The sequence below is a fragment of the Erpetoichthys calabaricus genome, chromosome 2 (genome assembly GCF_900747795.2).
Source record: "Erpetoichthys calabaricus chromosome 2, fErpCal1.3, whole genome shotgun sequence".
NCBI classification, from domain to species: domain Eukaryota; kingdom Metazoa; phylum Chordata; class Cladistia; order Polypteriformes; family Polypteridae; genus Erpetoichthys; species Erpetoichthys calabaricus.
In genome coordinates, this window is record NC_041395.2 from 80,663,295 (window position 1) to 80,685,075 (window position 21,781).

At 37.0% G+C, this 21,781-nt stretch overlaps 1 protein-coding gene across 3 annotated transcripts in view; it reads left to right on the forward strand.

Annotated features, from left to right (window-relative positions):
• The first annotated feature begins 14,549 nt into the window (after positions 1-14,549).
• LOC114646012 (Golgi phosphoprotein 3-like) overlaps positions 14,550-21,781 on the forward strand; it is a 36,824-nt gene continuing 29,592 nt past the window's right edge. Inside the window, exon 1 of one of the 3 annotated variants that reach the window (XM_051923793.1) lies at positions 14,550-14,571. The gene's annotated coding sequence lies outside the window, so the exon portion shown is untranslated. Of the gene's footprint in view, positions 14,701-21,781 lie in introns of all 3 variants that reach the window. The other 2 variants (XM_028793971.2, XM_028793970.2) reach the window with 2 other exon arrangements.

The following is a 21,781-nucleotide window of genomic DNA, read 5'->3' on the forward strand; positions in this document are numbered from 1 at the left end:
ATACTATCTGGTTTAAGGGTTGCAATGCTTGTGGAGCTGCAAATACTTTAAATTTCTCCAAAAATCTGTAAGAGGAACATAAAAACCTTGGCAATCAGAGCTGTTTAGATTGAACCGCCTTTAATTGCCTTGCTTCTTAGTTCTATGCACTTTAGGGGAGTTTCAGAAAGTGTGCTTCCCTGAAATCTCTGAAGCTACACCGTGAAAGAGGTGCACACCTAATTTTATGGGACGTAGTAGCTTCTGCTGACTGTAGAGAAATTTAATTTCAGGTATGGTTCAAAGGCTCTTTTGTACTTCAAGGTGTTTGAATCTGCCTATAAGAGTTGCCAAGAAAGTGTTATTAGTCAGTTTTTAGCATCTGCCTTTGTTTAGATATCTTATTTTCTTTTTTTAATTATTTATGCTTTTATTGTTATTTCAGTGACATTGTCATGACTCCATTTTCTGTGTTTACTTCTCTATGGGCATTTCCATTTTGAAATATGACACATGGTATTGAATTGATGATTAGGTGATTAGTCATCTGCAATATAAAAGATAGCATGCATTAGAATATTGCTAAATTTTTTGACAAGAACAGACTATTCAGCCCAACAAAGCTCGCCATCCTATCCCCCTCATTTTGACAATTTTATATTAAGGGAAGTTGTTAAGAACCCTTTGTCTTACTGTCTACCATACTTCTTGATAATATTTCTGTGTCTGTAGTTCAGAGCTTAGCAGTGTCAACAGTGCTCAAAGTTTAAGCAGTGTGGTCTGCAGTGGGCACACCAGGCGCTGAATTCAGTGGGAAAGCGCTTTTCTTTCACTCCCCACAGCAGCACAGTACAAAGCACAGCACCAATAAATACAGCACATAGTACTTTTTTTTTGCCTTGTCGTCTTCTTCTTCATTTCTCTGTCTCTCGTTCGCCTCCACTCCTCCTCTGGCAAGCTTCATCTCTCTCCCAACACTGGCTGTCCGGGAGTAGTGGCAGCTGGACACTTACACTGAACCTGGGAGCACTCCGGGTGCTCATTAGCATGATCCGGAAGTACTTCCAGATATGGCAGAAGCCCGACATAATAGGGCTGTACAGCCCCTGTGGCTCCCTGTGGCAGCACCCACGGAACCCAACAGGGCTGCAGTGAACTGCAACTCCCAGCATGCCCTGTGTCAATCTGTGGTGCCCCAGAAACCCAGGGAGGCTGCCCTCTAGCATTTCAGGGGAGATAATGCCCTGAACATGCTCTCTTCACTGGTACTTCCATCCAGCTGGCATCCCAGCCAGACAGGACCCCTGGTCATCTGTGACAGCAGTTAAAGGAAAGGACCTAGTGAAAGACTAGCTCTTGAGTAAGCAATCAAATAACTGACTTTCATTTTGTTACAACTTTGACTTGGCTTGTCATTAAAATTTTACTGAATGGTCAAATATTTAAGTAATTTGACCCTTGCTAATATCAACAACAGTCCTTTTGTTTTGCCCTGAAAGAAACACGTTTCTTATCTCTACCAGTCATAATCCAAACGTGTCTACTAGGATGCACAAAACTATTCAAACATTACAAGAGTAGGTAAGGTTTCAGCTTGCAGTTATGCAGTTTAAAATGAGTATTGTTTCAGGCACCCCTTACGGGATATTTCACAAAGTGAGCTAAGTGCGCAAGCTCGGGTTATTCAAGGCATTTTTGGTTCCACCAAACGAGAGTTAGGACAAGTTGCTTACAGTAATTGAGACAGGTAAGCATGACATCTTATCCTGCACCATACAAAGTTAAAGATGAAGCTTAGTGTAGTGGTTTGTCCTAGGAAGTATTATATGTGAATAATAGCATTGTGAGAACATTAACTAACTGACTATGTAAACTGCTAACCATCCCTTAGCATTAGTGTACAAGTTAAGATTTTTTGAAATACCATTAATGTGTATATCCAGTTGTATTGCCCCATCAGTCATTCTAATTCAGGGTAAACTCTCCAGTCTGAGTGAAGTCTGAAGCTGGAGTCAACCACCAGTAGCAGAAGCAGCAATTGTTTGGGGGGTGTCTAAAAATATAGCTTGTTTGCATATAAATATATATAAAGTCATAAAGTGATTGCAAATTATGTTCTTTCTTTCAGTTTTCACTTACTTTCAGGTTCTGTACACACTGAATATATGATACTGAAAGTGCTTTAATTATGATATTCACAAATTGGTACATTTTACAGTCCAACTGGTTTACTTAAAAAGAAAGCTTTTATATTGATTATTGCCAATAACTGTTATTAAGTAATGTGTAGACTTAGAACCATAATGTAGTTAGGTGTTTAAATGATACAGTGTACTATAGATTGCTGCACACACACTCTAATTTTCTTAATAGCAGATGCATTTTCTTTTTAGATATTACAGATTTGTGCCATTCATACAACTCTTAGTTCTGGTTAAGTAGTTGAAAAAGATTGTCATTCTCTGTTATATGTTCTTCTGTTTTTTAACAATTAAAAGGAAAAAAACAAACAATAGGATGTTTCATGTCTTTTACATTCCAAGCTAACACATAATGCACCATACATTCCATCAGCTTCACAGTTAAAGTCACAGGCACTCAGACAGTGGATGTTACACTCTCTTTTGTGTCTTTGACTCTGCAGGTTGCTTAATCTGTGTGTGTGTATAATCATGGATTGCCTAAGCTAGACTTAAGTTAACTAAGATCACTTGTGTTCGTGGAACCAGTTGAGCCTTAATTGTAAGACAATGCTAATTTAAGGAGATTTACTCAGCTAATGTTCCATTTTATAAACATGCTTCGTGGAAGGTGTACATTACTTTAATTAACACAACTGGTAATCTCATAAAATTCAAAAAGCTAGCTGAATAAATGGCGGCTATAAATTGAGCTGCAAGGGTGTTCTTGGTTCAGCTCAGCAAGTCAGTTAGTTTATTAGTCTGTTTTCCATTTCTAAATATAGATATAGAGGATGTAATTATATTACGCTTTAGAACGTTTTTTGGACTTTATATTGTATCAGCTGCATAACTGTTACAATTTTATTTAAATTTGTTACTTTTTATCCGTATTTTGTGATACCATTTTGTTTACCGTTTTACATGGGTACACCATATTGTTTATAATAATGACATCCACTGTTATATGTGTGATTGTATGTCAACACTGTGTGTGACATCAGCACGGGGAGACTATTTAACTTGCATCTAAGTTTTTTGATTAAATAAAAGAGAAATGTATTTGATCCTCTGTGAATTACTATAGTTAGAGAAAGGATTTGATAGACATGTTTAGAACCCAGTTGCCAAGCATTTATGACTTTTCGAGTGATCTCTTAAATACTAACCCTTGTCTGTTTGTAAACCACTCTTGTCTGTCTCCCGAAAGCTTTGGACCTTCATATCCCAATTTTGATTAATTAAAGTTTTTGGTCTTGACAAACAGTAATTCATTCTGGCCAATATAGAGGAGCGGTAGATGACTTAGCAAGCTTTATGCTAAAAACAAACCCTGCACCTCCATCTTTCTCAGGTTATCTTCAGCAAATAATCTCTTTCAAGGATGTGATTGTGGTGCAATATGCTCTTTATTTAGAATAAGCTACGCAGAAGACTTACCGCAACTGAACAGTTATTTAAAAAGCTGATTAAAAACTACAGGCTCCATAGTGTCACATACAGTACATACATACACATTTATATAACATTTGCATGTTGTTATTAATGTACGTTATTGTTATTTTAATAAGAACAATGACAGAGAAATTTTTAAATCTTATAATATTGTACATCACAGTGTCAAATTCCAACTACACCCTTGTACAAATGTATCTTTTGGAGAAAGGTGTGAGTTCAAAAAGTGCCTGACTTCCGTTTGCAGAATATTAAGTGTATAGTGCTGTCAGCATGTCTGTTGGTGCATCATGCAGCTGTTCATTTATGCTCAGAGGTTGATCATAGCTTTTGATTAATAATAATTCTTTACATTTTTACATTATCTCTTTTAAAAAAAAAAAAGTAATTTGTCTGATCTGCCATAGTAGTTTTTTGATATAAGCAACAGTTTATTTAATACAAAAACCCCAATTTGACTTACAAGTAGAGTTATGGTGTTTTGAAGTTGTCTACATTTGTTCTTTACAATTGAAAAACTTGAAAGCTAAGTGAAGCTGGTCAGAGTCATTGTGACTTACTGTATTATGTATCTTATTAGACACAAAGGAATGTGTCATTTAAAAACTACATAGAGTGAGTAACCCTCACTTACAGTACGTGAGAAGAACAACCCTGACAAGGTTGAAAGGCAGGTACATGCTAGACATAATGCCCCAGAAGGACAATATTTAGGAGCACCAGTTCAAAAGAGAATGGTTGCAGTTCAAGAACTAAGACAGCCATGAGAACACTGCCTCTTCAGCTTAACACAAGGAGGTTTGTATAATGGTGAGAGCACTGCTCAGAAATGTAGTGTCAATACCCCTACCATAGCACCCGTAAACATAGTAGTTATGTACCCCTGTTGCTGTACCGTCATCACTAGCTACACAATTGCAGCAGAACAGAGGACCATGCCACCATTTTACAAGGACTCCGCCATCGTCACTAGGACAGCTGTCCATTTGAAGGGGGAGAGAGAGAGGGAGAGATTTGGGGAGAGGGGGGGCGCTATTAATGGCACTGGCTCTTGCATTAGCAGGTGGTGATGGGAATTCCGTTATTCAAATGAGCAGCTTCAGTGCACCCACAAGGAAGCCTGAACTTTACATTATTATTATAATAAGTATGAGTCAGCCACAGTCACAAAATCACAATTCAGGTATGGCAAAACCGAGTAGCCCTTGTACAGATAGCCAGCTACCTAAAAGAGCAATAAAATGAGCAAAAGTCCATTGCTTCAGAGCTGGTAAGTACCACAGAGTGCTACAATCCTATACTGTTATTGCAGTATTGCCATACATTTGTGAAAGGCTACAGTTGCAGTGCTCTGACTCACAGTGGGAAAACTAGAGTTTTGCAACTCAGGTGCTCCCTTCATTGAATTTTCATGTTCTCCCTGTATCTGCCTGAATTTCATCCACGTGCTCTGCTTTCCTCCCACAGTCCAAAGGCATGCAGGTTAGGTGAACTGCTATTGCTGATTTGGCCCTAGTGATTGTGTGTGTTAATAGCCTGTGATGGGCTGGTACCCTCTCCATGTGTTTATAAGCAGGTTAGAAAGATGGAAGGATGTTTTCAAAAAAATATATATATAATTATGGCTGCTGATTAATCACCATTAACACGTAAGATTAACATGTTAAAATTTTCTGCAGTTAAATTTTTAACACAACACCTAAATGTGTTAATCTAGGTAATTTGACCACACTTCACACAATGTCAATGGAGCAGCACCAAACGTATTATTAATAGTAAGAGCAGATCACTGGGGTCAGCTTTGCTCAATCATTTCTTATGTTGTTTCTTGATAATGGTTGATGTACACCAGAAAAAACACCCTAAAATAAAATGCAAAAGCTCAAGCTCGAAATGTCATTAGACTGAAGATGAGCCACTAATGCTGCTCCTCATTCAGGACATCAGCTGTTGAGCAATACAGACTTGAGCAACAAATTGACACTGACTTGTTCCCATTGCAGTAGTGGAAGCTACAGGAGGATAAATACCCAGTCCTGACTAAGTTAGCTAGAAAATATTTAGCATTTCTTGCCACTACTTTCCCTTACAGTGTTGGGGGTAACTTGTTTATAGTTATGTGCATTATGTAGTCAAATCAATTTTTACAGTAATGAGTAACTTAATGCAACTTATTTTATTGAAGGAAAAATACCAGCATTACTTAAAAAAATATAATACAAAAATATATTCCTGCTGCTAAAGAAAAAAAAGTGTTACTTCTGCGCTGTTTTGCAGACATATTGCTTTTTTTCATCACAGCAGCACTGGGTGTAAGGCAAGAAGCAAATGAATTGGAAATCATGAAGTATGCCACTCTTTTACAGCCTTAATCACACAGCTAATCAGAAAATATGTTGCATGCATACCAGCAACAGAAACCTATTAATAAACTGTCAGTTTAGTTTTAATACTGTTATTTGCTATAGATGTGTTTAAAAATGTGATTTGGTGGGCACTCCAGCACTATTATACCTTGGAAGACCCAAAGAGGGTCTGATTTAAAGAGAACATACTGGAGAGTTTAAGTGTAAATGGAGAAAAAAACTAAAGTGATTGTCCACTATGAAAAATTGAAGGCAAAAATAACAATATAGTAATGTAGTCTGCATTGAGAGTCAGTCTTATCTCTCTATTATAAAAAAAAAATCCTGGAAAGGAAAAGCAGGGCGACGATATGTGATCTTCTCGGAAGACACTTAAAAGACCCGGGAGACACAAACAATATCAACACTCAGTTGTGTAAAGGCGCATAGCACACACAGATCCTGTGCTCCCAGCACATATAAAGCGTATAAGGACAATGTGTTCTAGATGAAACGTCAACAAATAAGCAAAGAAGAAAGAGCAGCGCAGACAAAAGAGACCCAAAAGCGTTGGAGAGAAAAAAAGGCAGATAAGAGATTATGAAAGCAGTGGAATTCGAAAGGCTCAAACACGATGGCGCGATGCAGAGAAAGGTAAAGAATATGAAAGCAGTAAAATTCGAAAGTATTGTAGCGTCCCAGCCAGGTTGAAGCCTTTTTTGTTTTAAGTGACTGTTAGGTCCGATTGAGGGAGGGCGGAGTACAGCATGGAAGACTGATAGCAGCGTGACAGCAGCAGAAAGGCAGCAACGGCATCTCCTTAGCATGTGTTCAGCTGCCCCCTCCCCCACCCTTGACAATACGAGCAGCATTATACATCCTGAGAAACAGATTTAACCACGTCAGGGGCCAGAAATAAAGGGCAAGTATTGTTTGTACAACGTCACGCAAGACAAGGCAGTGAGACATCATTTAAAACAAGTCCACGGACATCTAAGCTAGCAGTTGTTGGATTGCTGTTGGCAGACACACTTCATGGGCTCAAAACTCTTAAAACAACGACAAGAGACAAGCAAAACACGCAGCTCGCCAGCAGCAAAAAGCCTGCAAATGATCAGAATGCTTCTCCTTAGTTTGCGTTCAGCCAAACTAACCCTCGCTCCCCCCCCACCCCCTTCACAACGCAAGCGACAGAGATGCGAAGTGGCAAAAGGACAGTTGCTGTACAGGCTTTGAAGTGATTGGGCAGTGAGACAAGCAGAACAGGCAGCTCGCCAGCAGCAGAAAGACAGCAGATTATCTGACGGCATCTCCTTAGCGTGCGTTCAGCCGCACCCCCTTCACAACACGAGCAGCGTTATACGTCCTGCGAGAAAGAGATGTAACCACGCCCAGGGCCGGAAATAAAGTATTGTTTTTACAAAAGTTTTAAAATAAAAGTGAAAATAATGCATATGTAACAATTCCCATGAAACTAACAATCTCTTTAAATTGTATATCCGCTGAACCAAACCCGGGGGTGGCTGAGCAGGGGGCAGAGCCCCCTAGTTTCTCTAAAACTATCAAGGATAATGTTAATCCAAAAGTTTTATTTTAAACTATTGATCTTCTTTTAAACCCATCTGACTCAATGGAATTCCACCTAAAAACTACTACTGAAAGTTGTGATGCTTTTGCATTATTTTTAAACACAAAATATATGGTATATTAGAAATAATATAGAACATCTCCCCAAAGTGAATCCAATTGAAACCCAGCATGCCCTTTAAGCAAGTTAAATTCTTTCACTGGAATAGATAAACCTGAACTACATAGAATAATTTCTCAACTGAAACCCTCCAATTGTGTTCTTGCCCCAGTACCAACATGCTTTTTGAAAGAGGTCTCTGATGTCCTAACTGATAGTGTACTTGACATAGTGAACTCATCATTAGATACTGGGGTCTTCCCTGACTGTCTAAAGATTGCAGTTGTTAAACCCCTGCTCATGAAAAATAATCTTGACTCTTCTGTCTTTGACAATGACAATTACTAACCTGCCTTTCTTAAGTAAAATTCTAGAAAAGGCGGTCATTAAGCAGCTAAATCAGTAAGGTTTTAGAACAAATCAGAAACTGTGCTGGTCTTTTTAAGTAGTAAATGATTTATTGCCTAATGCAGACTAAGGCAAGATATCTGTTCTTGTTCTTAGTCTTGAGTGCAGCATTTGACACCATAGACCACAATATTCTTCTAAATCACCTTAGGCAGTGGGAGGGCCACTCTGGCAGCATCTTAAATTGGTTTCAGTCTTATTTTAAAAGTAGAAAATTCTTTGTTAGTTGTGGTGATTGTACTTTGGAGATCCATTATATTTTTTATGGTGTACCCAAAGGATCTATTCTGTGTCCACTGCTCTTTTCAATCTACATGCTTCCATTAGGTCAGATCATCTCAAAACACAAGATGAGCTAATACAGCTATGCAGATGGCACGCAGCTTTACTTATCAATAGTGCCTAGTGACCCTGACACTCTTGGCTATCTGATCCAATTTCTTAGCAGTATTTCTGATTGGATGAGTAGAAACTTTCTTAAACTAAATAAGGAGAAAGCAGAAATCTTAGTGATTGGCAAACATGGCTATAGTGAGGGCATTGAAAATAAACTTGATCACTTAGGCTTAAAAATCAAGGTCGGAGGAAAAGTATTTAGGGGTAATCATCAATTCTGACCTAAACTTTTAAATCTCATATTAACATATTAACCAGATTATGAGGAATACATTTTTTCATTCAAGGAATATAGCAAAAGTTAGACTGCTTCTAACTTTGCAAGGAGGAGGAGGTTGGGAGCATGCACTAATACAGCGCCTTGCTGCACCCACCACATGACTAACCACCTTAGGATCCCAAATTAGGACTCAAGTGCAGCCGTGCAACAGGTGACACCTCAACACCACACATTCCAAGACCCTGAAAATTTAGTTCACGCTTTTGTTTTTAGTCGACTAGATTACTGTAATACACTCCTACAGGACTACCTAAGAAAGACATCAATCGGTTGCAGTTACTGCAGAATGCAGCACCCAGAATCTTAACTAGAAAAAGAAAATTTGAGCACATCTCGTCATTTTTAGCATCATTACATTGGTTACCTGTGTTGTTCAGAATTTACCTTAAAAAACTACTAGTGGTGTCTAAAGCCTTAAATGACCTTGTTCCGTCCCCTGTTTTGGAATCCCTGTCTTCCCTATGCTCCAAGTCATATCCTTAGATCTTCTAAGGGTTGTCTCCTTATAATTCCAAGAGCCAAAAGAATTGGTGAGATGGCCTTTTGCTGTCATGCACCTAAAATCTGGAATACTTTACCGATGGAAATTCGCCATGCTAATATTGTGGAGCATTTAAAAAAAAAAACTTTTAAAACCCCTTTATTTTAATATTGCTTTTTTGTATCTACAGTACATTTCAGTTGTATTCCTAATAGACTGTGGGATCCGAAATCTTTACTAATCCCCACTATTCTCTGCTGCCTTTTCCGGTTCTTCTGTGGTAGTGATCTGCACCACCAGCACCTGATCAAGGCACCGTGCAGCCCCCCCGAGATGATGGAATGAAGGTGGGTGTCTCATCTGTTCACAAAACCAACTTTATCAGAATCCTATTATTTGAGGCATGAAAACAAAGATTGATTTAGGAACATTTATTTTAGGTAGAATGCCCAGTGTCTTGAAATACCTGCAGTTTCTTTTTTTTCTCTCTCACCTACCTGGAGTGTTTTTTTTCCCCGACCTCCAGGTCATCTGACCTTCTCTTGTTTTATTGTTGATTTTTCTTTAATATTATTGTCTAATCTTGCATGAAAATGTGCAATATAAATAAATGGTGTTGTTGTTGGCAGCAGCTAGTATTCAGTACTTGAATCTTCAAAGGCTCGTGATGAGGATGGAAAAAGAGACTAAACAGATTTTCCTAATTGGGAAGTAATTGACCACTACATTTAAATATGAAATAAGCTTTATTTGAGTTTATGTTCTGCTGTACCCAATGCTAGAACAGACATCCTAAAAAATAAACATTTAAAACAAGGAGTACTAAAAGCTGCATAATAAAATGAATAGCATTGAATCCTGCTTTATGTTATTGTCTAGATCTTGAATGGAGTAGTAATCAATGTGGCAATATTCTTCTTTATTAAAGGAAATACATTTATTTTGATTACTGGTATGGGTTTCTTATCTCTACTAGAAGAAAAAATAATCCAGAAGTAACACACTATTTGTAATGTAATACATTTTATAATAATTAAGTATATAACATATTTACTTTATAGTTAATTTTAAACATAACGTAACGTTTTCTAGTGAGGAATAGTTCGTAAATAAATAAAAGTTGTATGAAATTTGAGCAAAAATAAATAAATGTGTCATTAAATTTAACCTGCCTCGAAAGCTTGCATATTGTAATCTGTTCAGTTAGCCAGTTAAAGGTGTCGTTTTGCTCGAGTTCTCACTCATCAGAATTGAGAGGGAGGGCTCTAGAGTGGGTGGGCGAGTCTAGCACATACTGTACAGTATTTTGATTGGTGAATCATCTTTTGTAGATTGCTCATGCCTGATTCAATATGTCAGTATGGGAGAGAGAGGTAAATGAGATAGCACATGAATCAATTAGAAAAATGCTTACTACGGCCGATGAAATGGATTCTGCCGAAGTTATCACGTATTTCAGAGAGAAAATTGAAAATTTATCACAAGAAATTACAATGTTCCCTGCCCTTTTAAACTACGATTTCAATGAAAGTGTTTTCGAAAAATCGAAGAACTTGTGTAACGAACAGGCTACATGTCAGTTCAGGTGACAAAGTTACCTGCCCTAACTCTAACTCATCCTTTGACATTCGAGCTGAGTCAGAAGAACACTTTCTTTTATGTGGTTTAACAGTGCGACAGATTGCAGATCTATGTGGTATATCAGAGAAGGGACGTTCACAAGGCGAATGAGCCAGGGTGAGGTGCGGTGAGCAGCACCGGCTACTGTATATCAGTTTAGACATTTGACACGTATAGCCAAAGCAGTGCCAACTAATGTTTTAAACTGAATATTCAACCCTTGTTTTACGAGTCTAAAGGCACGTGCGTATTCGCTGCTACGTTTTCAAACAACTTTATAGCTCTGATCAGTGGCAAATACGATAAACCGTATCGACCACATACATGGGAACTCGTAATCCTTGCAATTTCAGATGGCCGTGTAAAATCATATATCCCTTTGAATGTCACAGATAATGTCATCTAACTTCAGGAACTGAGATCTGAAACAGCCAGTTAGTCCTGAACAGGCTCGCGAGCGGGGTTAACCGTGCTGGAGCCTGTGGACGTCGGTCAGGAACAATCCCTGGACAGGATGCCAGCCCATCGCAGGCCAAACACACACACACACACAACCGGGCCAATTTAGCATTTCCAATACACCCATCCACCAATCTTTGGACTGTGGAAAGAAACCAGAGTACCCGGAGGAAACTTGCGTAGATGCGTGGCAGGACCTGGGACGCGAATCCAGGTCTTCGTGCTGCGAGGCTGTAGCACAACTACTACGCCGTGCCGCCCAGGTCTTACTGTTAAGAACAACCAAGAGGCTTACATTATTTGGCTGGCTGCTCACATTATACAGCTCTAATCAATAATAGTTAGCATACACTTTAGGGTTAAAACATTTTAGGCCACATAACTTTTACCATTTTTGTAATGAGACATCCTTTGTTTAAATTAGATTTTGCTTAGCCCAGTGTGGGTAAACTAGTCAAATAGATAGATAGATAGATAGATAGATAGATAGATAGATAGATAGATAGATAGATAGATACTTTATTAATCCCAAGGGGAAATTCACAAATTGCCTGGCATACCTGGCACACACTGCTTAAATCGCATTGAGCCATCTAAGTTGTGACAGTTTTTTGACAAGACGCACACTTCGGTTAAACTGCAGTTTTTAAATCGGGGTGATCATTATAAAACTGCTAAATGTCTGATAGCCAAATGAGATTAAAACCTATCCCAGTGCCTGCTAAACGTCACAGATCAGTGTAGTAGAGAAGAAAGCCTCATGTTTGCCACTGATCAGAGCTGTACAGTTATTTATAAAGTAGCTGTTAATTTGACATGAGTCAAATATTCATGATATTTTTAGTTGGCGCTGCTTTGGGTTTTCCATGTAAAAGTGTCTAAACTGATACAGCCGGAGCAGCTCAGTATCTCACCCTGGCTCATTCTACTTGTGAGCGTCTTCTCTGATACACCATATAGATCTGCAATCTGTTGTACTTTTAAACCGCATACATAAAGTGGTCTATTGATTCAGCTACAATGTCAAAAGGGTGGGCGTCCAGAGCAGGTAGCTTCGTTTCCTGAACTGGCGTGTAGCCTCGTCCATTTCACTAGTTCTTCGGTATTTTCAAAAATGGCCAGAAACATTGTCATTTCTTCTAATAAATCTTCAAGATTTACACTGAAATGCGCGGTCACTTTGGCAGAATCCATTTAATCAGCATTAATAAGCATTTTCTAATTAATTCTTGACCTATTTAACTAACCTCTATCTCCCGCACAGTCATATTGAATTAGATGAGCAATCTACGGAAGAGGACTCACCAATCAAAACACAGCATGTGCTAGAGCCCACCCTCTCAACTCTGACGGGTGAAAGTGACAGTTTAATTTCAAGTTGTATTTCACGAACAACATTAAATCAATAAATAAGTAACAAAAATAATTGTCTCGCGCATTAATTTTTTATGCTCACATTTCTGAACACATTTATTTATGCTTAGATTTCAAGACGCATTTATTTATTTATGATCACATATCACGGTACTTTTATTTATTTGCACATTTATTTATGTCCGAAATATTCCTACATAGTTTTATGTATCTGAGTATGTTGTTAATAAAAAGTGCATCCCTTGAACGACCAGTATACTCAACCAGTGGGCTTAATAAAGCAATTATGTCTTATTTTTCATCTTCATATCATTTAAGGACAGAATTATTGATAGAACCAATCGATGTGCTAGACTAATGTGCATTGTGATGTGGCTCTAAAAAAAAAACTGAGCTGTTGATTGATTCGAGCTTCATTTTTTACTCAATTGCTTCTACTCAAGTCAAATTAAGTCATGTGGCATTATTGTCATACCACCAATACACAGTATTGCAGCATACGGTGATACGGAATAACGTTTTCCAGGAATGTAGTACAAAGTAAACATGAACACAGGGCAAGTATAAGACAGGTAGAGCTATACAATACAATATAAATAATTAAAAAACAATATGTACATGAATAAAAAGTAAGAATTTGAAATATATAGTAATACATAAATAATAAATAAAAACATTAAAACTGATCATAAAAAACAACAGTAGTGAAACAAATGTAGTGCAAATAAATTCGCTACTGGGGCAGAACTGAGGGCTGGGTTTTTGGGGTGGAGGGGTTTGGTTGAGGGGGGCAGTACTGTACTGATTTCAGAGTCCGGGCAGCCTAGGGATAACCTAGGGGTTGCGATACTGTTCAATGAACTAACTGGAATAATTTAATATGTATAGACGATTATTAAAACTTAAGTAATATCAGAAAATAATCACTTAATTATTTCTGCTTTATAAAAAATATGAATATATCTGAAGCAAAAACGTTCAAGTTAAATTAATACGCAGCTAATTTCGATGAAAAATGTAATCGCTAGATTAACTGCGTTTAACATTTTTTACTGGAACAGCAGCCCTAGATACAGTACAGGCCGATTTTTGAGCAGTTTTGTACAACGGCATATGATATGAAAAACGTACCTGGAAGAATAAAGAGTCTCGCGCTATTCGTATTGCATAATCAACGTGTCATTTATCCACGCGAGACTTCTGAAGTCACGCCTAACAGCAGCGGTCGTGGTGATCTTAATAACAGTTGCTCTGGACTTGAGAAATAAAATTAGCTTGATTTCTCCCGAAGCAAATATTATTTATCTCATTGTCTTCGCTCAACAGTATATCCTTATTTAAAACTGCAACAACGTCGACCTGATACTATAAGGACTGAGATTGTTAGATTCAGCGTTAAAGGTGTCCAGCATGGAAGCCTCTGGATTTGCTAAAATATCCAAGTTTATCTGCTGTTGTTGGCGCCATGCAAACAACTGAAAAATGTGTGACACCGTAATTGTGAAACACGTAACACGAATTTCTCCTGTACTGAAAGATCCTGAAATGTTGATATTATATAAGCAGATTAAATATAAAAAGGTAAAAACTGCATTCATTTCACTTCTCAGAGATCAGTTTGATTACAAATGAATATCCTCTGGCCAAACCAACATTTAACCTTCAAGTTGTTCTTATAAAAATGTCTTCTTATTAACTTCATCAAACGCCATTCTTACAGATAGCCCCGCCCAAATCAAATACGCCTGTTCTTTTTTCACGTCCCGGATCCACGGATGGGCGTGTACTTTGTAATAATTGGAGGATTAGGTTTAGGTTCTCTTTCTGATTGGCTACTTCTTGAGCATCATGTTAGGCGGAGCATTTTACAGGAAGTTTTTTTTCTGTTTACTTTAAAACTCCAGGAAGTAAATGTGGGTAAAATTGCCGTGTATGTGTCAGTTTTTTTTACTTTACTCCTTAATTTAATGTTGATATTTAAGAAGGCTTAAAAGAACGAATAAAAAACAATCAACATACAAATCAGGGAAGAGCGTGTAAGTACAAAGTAACGTGTATGTTGTTTTTATTGCTTGTACTTTGTGAAGAAATGTGCTTTATAAAATAACTGCATGACATGTTTCAAAAAGCCGGAGGACGCCACATGTTGCGAGGACGAGATCTTCTCGCAACAGGTCGGACATCTCTGCTGATGTGTACCTTGATTTTGCTGGCTGCGCGCTGAACCGCTACCTTTTCACATTCTATGATATGATGAAGTCCGTACAATAAATTGCAAAGAAACTGGACGATCTCTAAAAGTTTTCTGGATTTATGTTACGCTGTCGTCGGCCGTGAGTTGCATAAATTACCATATTTGACACAAATTTACACGAGTTTGCCTCCACTTTAGATTGCGCCACATATCTGCTGTTTGGAATTTTGTGTTACTATTCCAAAAGTTAAAGTGCCTGTGCATTTGAACGTCTTGTCGAAGTTTTTCATCTACTAATCCACACAAGCAAGCAATAGGACATTCTCTTGGTCACCTGCAGAGCATCCAAGACTCTTTGTGCAAATTTGTTTAAACGAGAAGCGGTCGTACCGGTTTGGGGGTATGCGCTGTGGAAAAGGGGGAGTGGAGTAACTGGAATGTCCAGTCCGTGAAGTGACATTACCTCCCACGCTTTCCTTTCTCATCATGGAAAGGGCAGCAGCAAAAGTGTCAAGAAACCATCCTGTTGACTATGAGTTTTCCTATTTATATTAATGGTTTTAGAGTCCACCTTTTGTGTAATTGCTCCTTGAAGGGGGGCTCAGTAAAGGTGATACTTGAAAACAATTTTGAGATTCGTGCCAGTCCTTCATCATGTGTAATAAAGTAGTTACCATTTTGGCGATTATGTTATGTCTAAATTCTTTGCCCCTTTTTTCATTTCTAAACTTACGGATCTGTAATATTTCTCGCTGTCCTGCACTCTTTATTATCTCTTCCATCGGAATGTGCTGTTTTAGCCCCACCAAAATCCACATATTTTTTAGTCTGTTTCCTGCTTCCTTGATTAAATAGCAGATCTTTTCTGTTCTTAGGAAATCCGTGTGATTCACCTTTAATTTTTTTTTTTTTTGAAATGTGGAAGTTTGTATTAATTAATCTTTTAATCCCTACAGGATTTTAGTATTTTTTCTCCTCTAAAAACGTTCTCTTAAGGACAGCAGTGTGGTGATATTTAAGAAAGAACACCCTGCTTTGTAAATAAGAAGGCACTCTAAATAGACCACACGTCAGTATCATTGTGTTGTTTAAAAAGCAGTGGCTAAAGGCGAGGAAAGAGAGCTGAGATTAATAAGGGTACAAGTACAAATATTGTACAATATGCAAATTCAAGAAAAATGATCCCAATGAGTAAAACACGTAAATCCTGTTTGATTATTGTGTATTTGATAGTCACATTTAGTCAGGGTAAGCTAGTAAGTTCATAATACTTTGTAAATATCTTTTAAAAGTGGAACATTCTGCTGGCTTTTAGTGGGCTGACACAGTAAAAATGAAAACTAGTAAATAATATGATACCTAATGAACTCTAGATGCCTAATTAAAACAGAGAACTGGTTTGAATGAAAAAGTGTTGCCAAAGATGGCTCCCTAGGATCATGTCTGAAAAACCCACCATTATAATATAACTTTGTCAACCCCATTTAATCCAGTTCAGGGTCACAGTTGGCAATAGTTTATCCTGGCAGCTCTGGGTGCAAGGCAGAAAATGGCCCCAAATGGGGCAACAGTCCATTCCACGCCAGACTCACATAGGGTCAGTTTAGAATTCCATGTAAACATACTGTAATGTAAGATTTTAAAATGTGCTTAACCCAACTCTGGGTCACTGAAGTGGGTCAGCACCTATTGTGGCACAACAGGAACAAACCCTGCCAACCCATTGCAAGACCTACTCTCATGCATACTCACATTTGCCTGAGTTCAAGCAATTTACAGTCGACAATTAAGTTAACAAGAAGGTCTTCAGAGAAGTTTGAGGAAAACCAGAGTGTCTGAAGAAAACTTCACACAGACACCAGGAAATTGGACAGAGTTTACATAGATGGCGGGTGGGGTTGCAATTAGAACCCAGGATGTTGATTGTGCGAGGCAGCAGAACTGTGACACCTCATATTTTAAAGTAGTACACATTAATTTTCCTCTGACCATCATTTGAGTTGAACAATAGCAAATCTGAGAGGACAGAGTATATTAATTGTGTATAAAGTAACCTATAGCATGTTACATACTTTGCACTCCTTTGATTGGAAAATAAAGTGATTAGGCTGTAAAAGGAATTAACATTATTACGAGTCTTGGTATATTCTCCAAGCTTCTCAGATTTTGATTAAATGTAAGTTTTTAAAAAAAAAAAACAAACAAAAAAAAAAAACCAGCCCAAACAGGGATATTAGTAAGTTATGAAAAGATGGATTAGTATGAGTACTCTAGTGACTTTTTATGACTTTGTAATAAATGTGCATTTTTAAAATGCATCTTTAATGATTAAGTATAAAGAGAACCAGTGTTTCCAATAATAAAATACTTGTTTTAATTTGTAGAACTGCATTGTTATATCTATTATTTTTCATTTTTGTGATTCATTTTTATTACTTCACTTTTGAAAATGCAAATCAAAGTTCCTCTCCTTCTGTAGGAAAAGGAGGCAGTTTGGGTTTTTTATAAGTTCATTTAGTTGAGACTCAATAATATGCCAGTGTTTTGGCAGAATTCAAAATATTTTATTTCTGAACCAGAAACCAGTAGTCCAACCTGTTATATTGTGCTAATGCATTGCTGTGTAGATGTTGCTGCCATTTCTGACTTATCACCCCACTGTTTTTGAATAAATTCTGTAATTGTATTTACAATGTATAGTTGATGTGCTCCAGTTATTGATTTTACAGTCAACCTAACATTTGGGATTTTAAGTGTATTTATTTAAAAGCTTTTATTATTAGTAACCATATTTTTAATTAATCCAGCATCTTTGCCAAGTGTTTTCTGTAATTCCTTCACTTGCACAAGTTATTTGTATTAGCCTTTTATTCCAAGGCAGAAAATAATGGGAGTTTCATATATAGATTTTCAGGCATAATAAAATTTAAGGTATACTGTACTGATAGTTTTGCTTGTCAAAATTACTACAAATTATTTGTGGGGGAAAAGCAATAACCCTATTATTATAGTGAGATTTATACAGGTTTACACTATACTTCTACTCAGGTGAATTCCAATATACAGTACGACATCAAGGGTGCTGCCTTTATTTTGAAATGTTTCATAATTCCACTGTTCATTGTTCACTTTATTGGAAGTGTTTTATTATGATCTTACATTAAATAAATTATGATTGTGGCAATTTCATGGTTTCCTGAAGTGCCAAAGTGGTACAGTGTTGCTGCCATAAAACACTCAAACATTAATTCAGTTTCTATCTTTATATATAGATTTTGCATATTTTTCCTGTTTTCACTTAGGTTTCATTCTAGTGTGCAGATGCATAAAGTTATTTTCATTGCCAAATTTAAAACAATACATTTTGATTGAGTGCTTTATCCACAATCGGTTTCTGTCTTCAGTCTGATTTGGCTGATGTGGACTCCAGTTTCCTTCATGCTTTTACTGGTGAATGAGTTTAGAAAGATAATAAGTGTATGTTTATAGTAGCTGTTGTCCTTTGAATATCCGGTCTGTTTCCAGCAAATTCTATTTTAAATCAATGCCACTTTAAACAATGTACAAAATTTTCTGAAAACATTATAACGCAACATCTAACAAAATGACACAGAGCTGTTGCTGCCTTTACAGTCCACAGGAATTTAAGGTGTTCAGGACTGTTTTGCTACTTAATACTGAGTGTTTGCACTTGAGTTCTAGCTAAAAATTAAAATACATATTAGAGTCACATAGTAAAATAAAAGAGCTAGCAATACCTGTTTTTTCAACAGACATTATCATCTACAGATTGTTAGGGAGTAACGTTTGACATTTTTGAGAGAGAGATCAGAACTCCATGTGTTTTAGAGGGTAGCTGCTGATTGCCAGAGATATCACAGCCATGTACTTTTTTCCCCACAAGGGGAGAAAAAGTGTGGAGCTTCCAGCTGTGCTCTGCAGAGACCTGCTGAACTCCTCATGAATTACATGAAAAGGAGAAAGAGGTGGTGAAAATGGAGATTTACGGAAGGCGCGTTTATTGGCAAATTTCACCACACCCCCCCATCCCCACCCTGCTGAAAATGATCTCCTGAACTACCTGTTGTGCAATAAAATGCCTTATGCTTCAACCTTTTCTTTGTCCTCCTTTTCTGAACAGCAGAAAAGCCTTGGCAAAGATCATGGTGAGAATAGTAAATGAGAAAAGGATTTATATAGAAGCATCTGTGAGTTTGAAGTAGGGAAGCAGTACGAAAATAAAATGGGGAGGTTCCATTGCCAAAGAGTGCTCTATTTGGAATACTCAGTGGTATGTGACTGTAATTTACTATCCTCCCATTTTGTTTCCTATGATGGACTATTGTTTTCCAGATTTGGGGCAGTTCGTTATAAGTAGGTACAAGAACAATATGACACTAGTAAATTGATTTAATGTGTTGTAGTCATTTGAGTTGATTTAAATATTTCAAATGAGCAACCCTATACATGGATCCAAAAAATACTAAATACATAGAGCCTTGGAGTAATTTTGAAATGCTACAAATGCTATGAAAACTGCTCATGTCTGTATTATCATGTCTTTATTTTAATTATTGTTAAAGAGGCTAACATATAATTAAGACATTAAACAACCTTGTTGACAATTTACACAGGTTTTTAACTTTAATCTCATTACTGTTAGTTCATTTTACTAATAATTTTTGTTTTGCATATTACTGGTTTTATTGCTTTTGCATGGCAATTTGTATTAAGAGTTTGTTGCAGGCATGTAGGATTGTCACATCTGTATCAGAATTTTAAAAATATTCAAATGTCTAATCCAGCATGAATATTCAAATTGGAGCTGAAAATGTTGAGTGTATCCAGTCAGCATTGTATCAGGTGCTGCTATGAAGTATTGTGGGCTTTTTTCAGATCACCATCTGGTATTTGCAGGTCTTTCCCAGATACTACCTATTTCTGTTTTTGGTAGAAAAGCTTCTGTTGCCATTGTTAATCAAGTGAACATCTACTAATAAGAGACCTTCAAGGCTGATTTATTATTTCTCTTGAGACAAGTAATCACGTGCAGCCTGCATTCAAAAGCTTTACACACAACTAATAATTGATGAAATCCAGAAGGGGAAAATACTTTTAAAGACACTGTAAATCCATCATTGCCTTTTTTCCCCCCATATCACACTTATTTCAATTTATGGACATAAAGTGGAGAAGCCTATACCAGCAATATCAAACTCAAAGCAGGAATTGGCTCAGATCAGAGTATTATAGGTCACAATAGGTCCATTAAACAATTGCATGTCAGCCTAACATACAAATCCTGTAGGGCTTGAGAGGAAAGCCAAATCAGTCAGGGAATCATCCGTGCAGATAAGGGGAGAGCATACAAACTGCACAAGTAGTGAAAACAGCTGGTCTTTGGAAAGCAGTCTCCTGGGACTATGAGGAAATAACATATACATTTTTGGGCTGTCTATAAACTTGTCTGCTCTGGTGAAATGTAAATATTTTCTTAAGGAACAAAAGTACAGTTTCTCATTATTTAGGAGTGTTGGAAATGCAGTACAGTGCAATCTAATACAAGATATGGAGGTCATGGAACACTGGAATAGATTCATGCATCATATCTGCAAAATTAGATAGAAAGCATACTGACAAACAGAGGGAGCTGTTTGTTTACTGTAAATTTTTTTTCTCAAATAATGAAACCAGCAGTACTATTTTTTTTTTTTTTTTTAACTTTTACTAGATGTGCTACCCATCTAAGGTTGAAATCTTAGTAATAAACCTAGATCTCCGCTTTAATGTTTGCAGTGCATCATGTAGTATATATGTCTATTATATGCCATTTGGCATAGGATTGTAAAAGCTATCGTAATGGTTGTGATACACCATCTATTGATGCAATGCCTTTTTATTACTAAAAATTTTTATGATGCACTATAAGAAACATAGCAGCTGGATGGATACGGACACTTACTCTTTTATTAAGGTGGATTATTTTGTTTCCATAAAGGATTTTAACAAAGATGTGATCACACCCAGTTATACTTCATTCCTCATACGAAGAGGTCTTGGTTTACTGCCGTCAATCAAAGATGATAGTGTAAAAAGCAGATGGCAGATGCAAGTTATATTTAACATATAATGTTGCATAAGTTTCGTCATTGTATTTGGTCACTTAAGCAAGCACAGGTATTGCCATATTTTATTCTTCCAGTTTATTCTGTTTATAAACTATTATGAAAACTATATATCAATATGTTAATGTGATTTGTCATACTTTTTATTGGGAGGGTAATGGCAGAACATTAAACAAAATATTTACATTTTATATGGACAAAGCAATACAGCAAAAGTATGAAAAGCAATTTCATGGACTGCTAACCCCATGTGTGTTTCTATGCTTGATGCCTGGATTGCCTGTAACTCCTTGAGTTGGATAGGCAATGAAGAACCCGGAATGATGATCATTTGTGTTTAAATTAGAGGAACATGGTATATTTGAAAAATGCTGCTGGAGAATTAATGAACCTATGAAATAGAACATGTACTTTATAAAGCTGAATGTTTGTTCAGTAAGAGTAACAGGGGTCTTAAATTGTCAAATTATACCCATTTATCATTCAAAGTTTTTAATCATAGACCTTTTGTATTCATATTTATTTAGATAACTAATGGAGTACACAGATGTTGATTGAACTATGGCATGACCAGAAATATGCCAATAATTTTTGAAGTTAACCTTTGTAAGATCACATCTTCATAATTTGCTCTATTTGTAAGCATTCTAGGTTGGTGTCCTAGGAGAAACGTTGTGTTGGTGGTGTTTGGCTGCTTGATTTGCACCAAAAGCAGTAATGAATATTCAATACTTTTTTTTTCTTTTTTTCCTTGAAAATAAAACCTCCAATAATCTTGTTAAATAGGCATTGCATCTC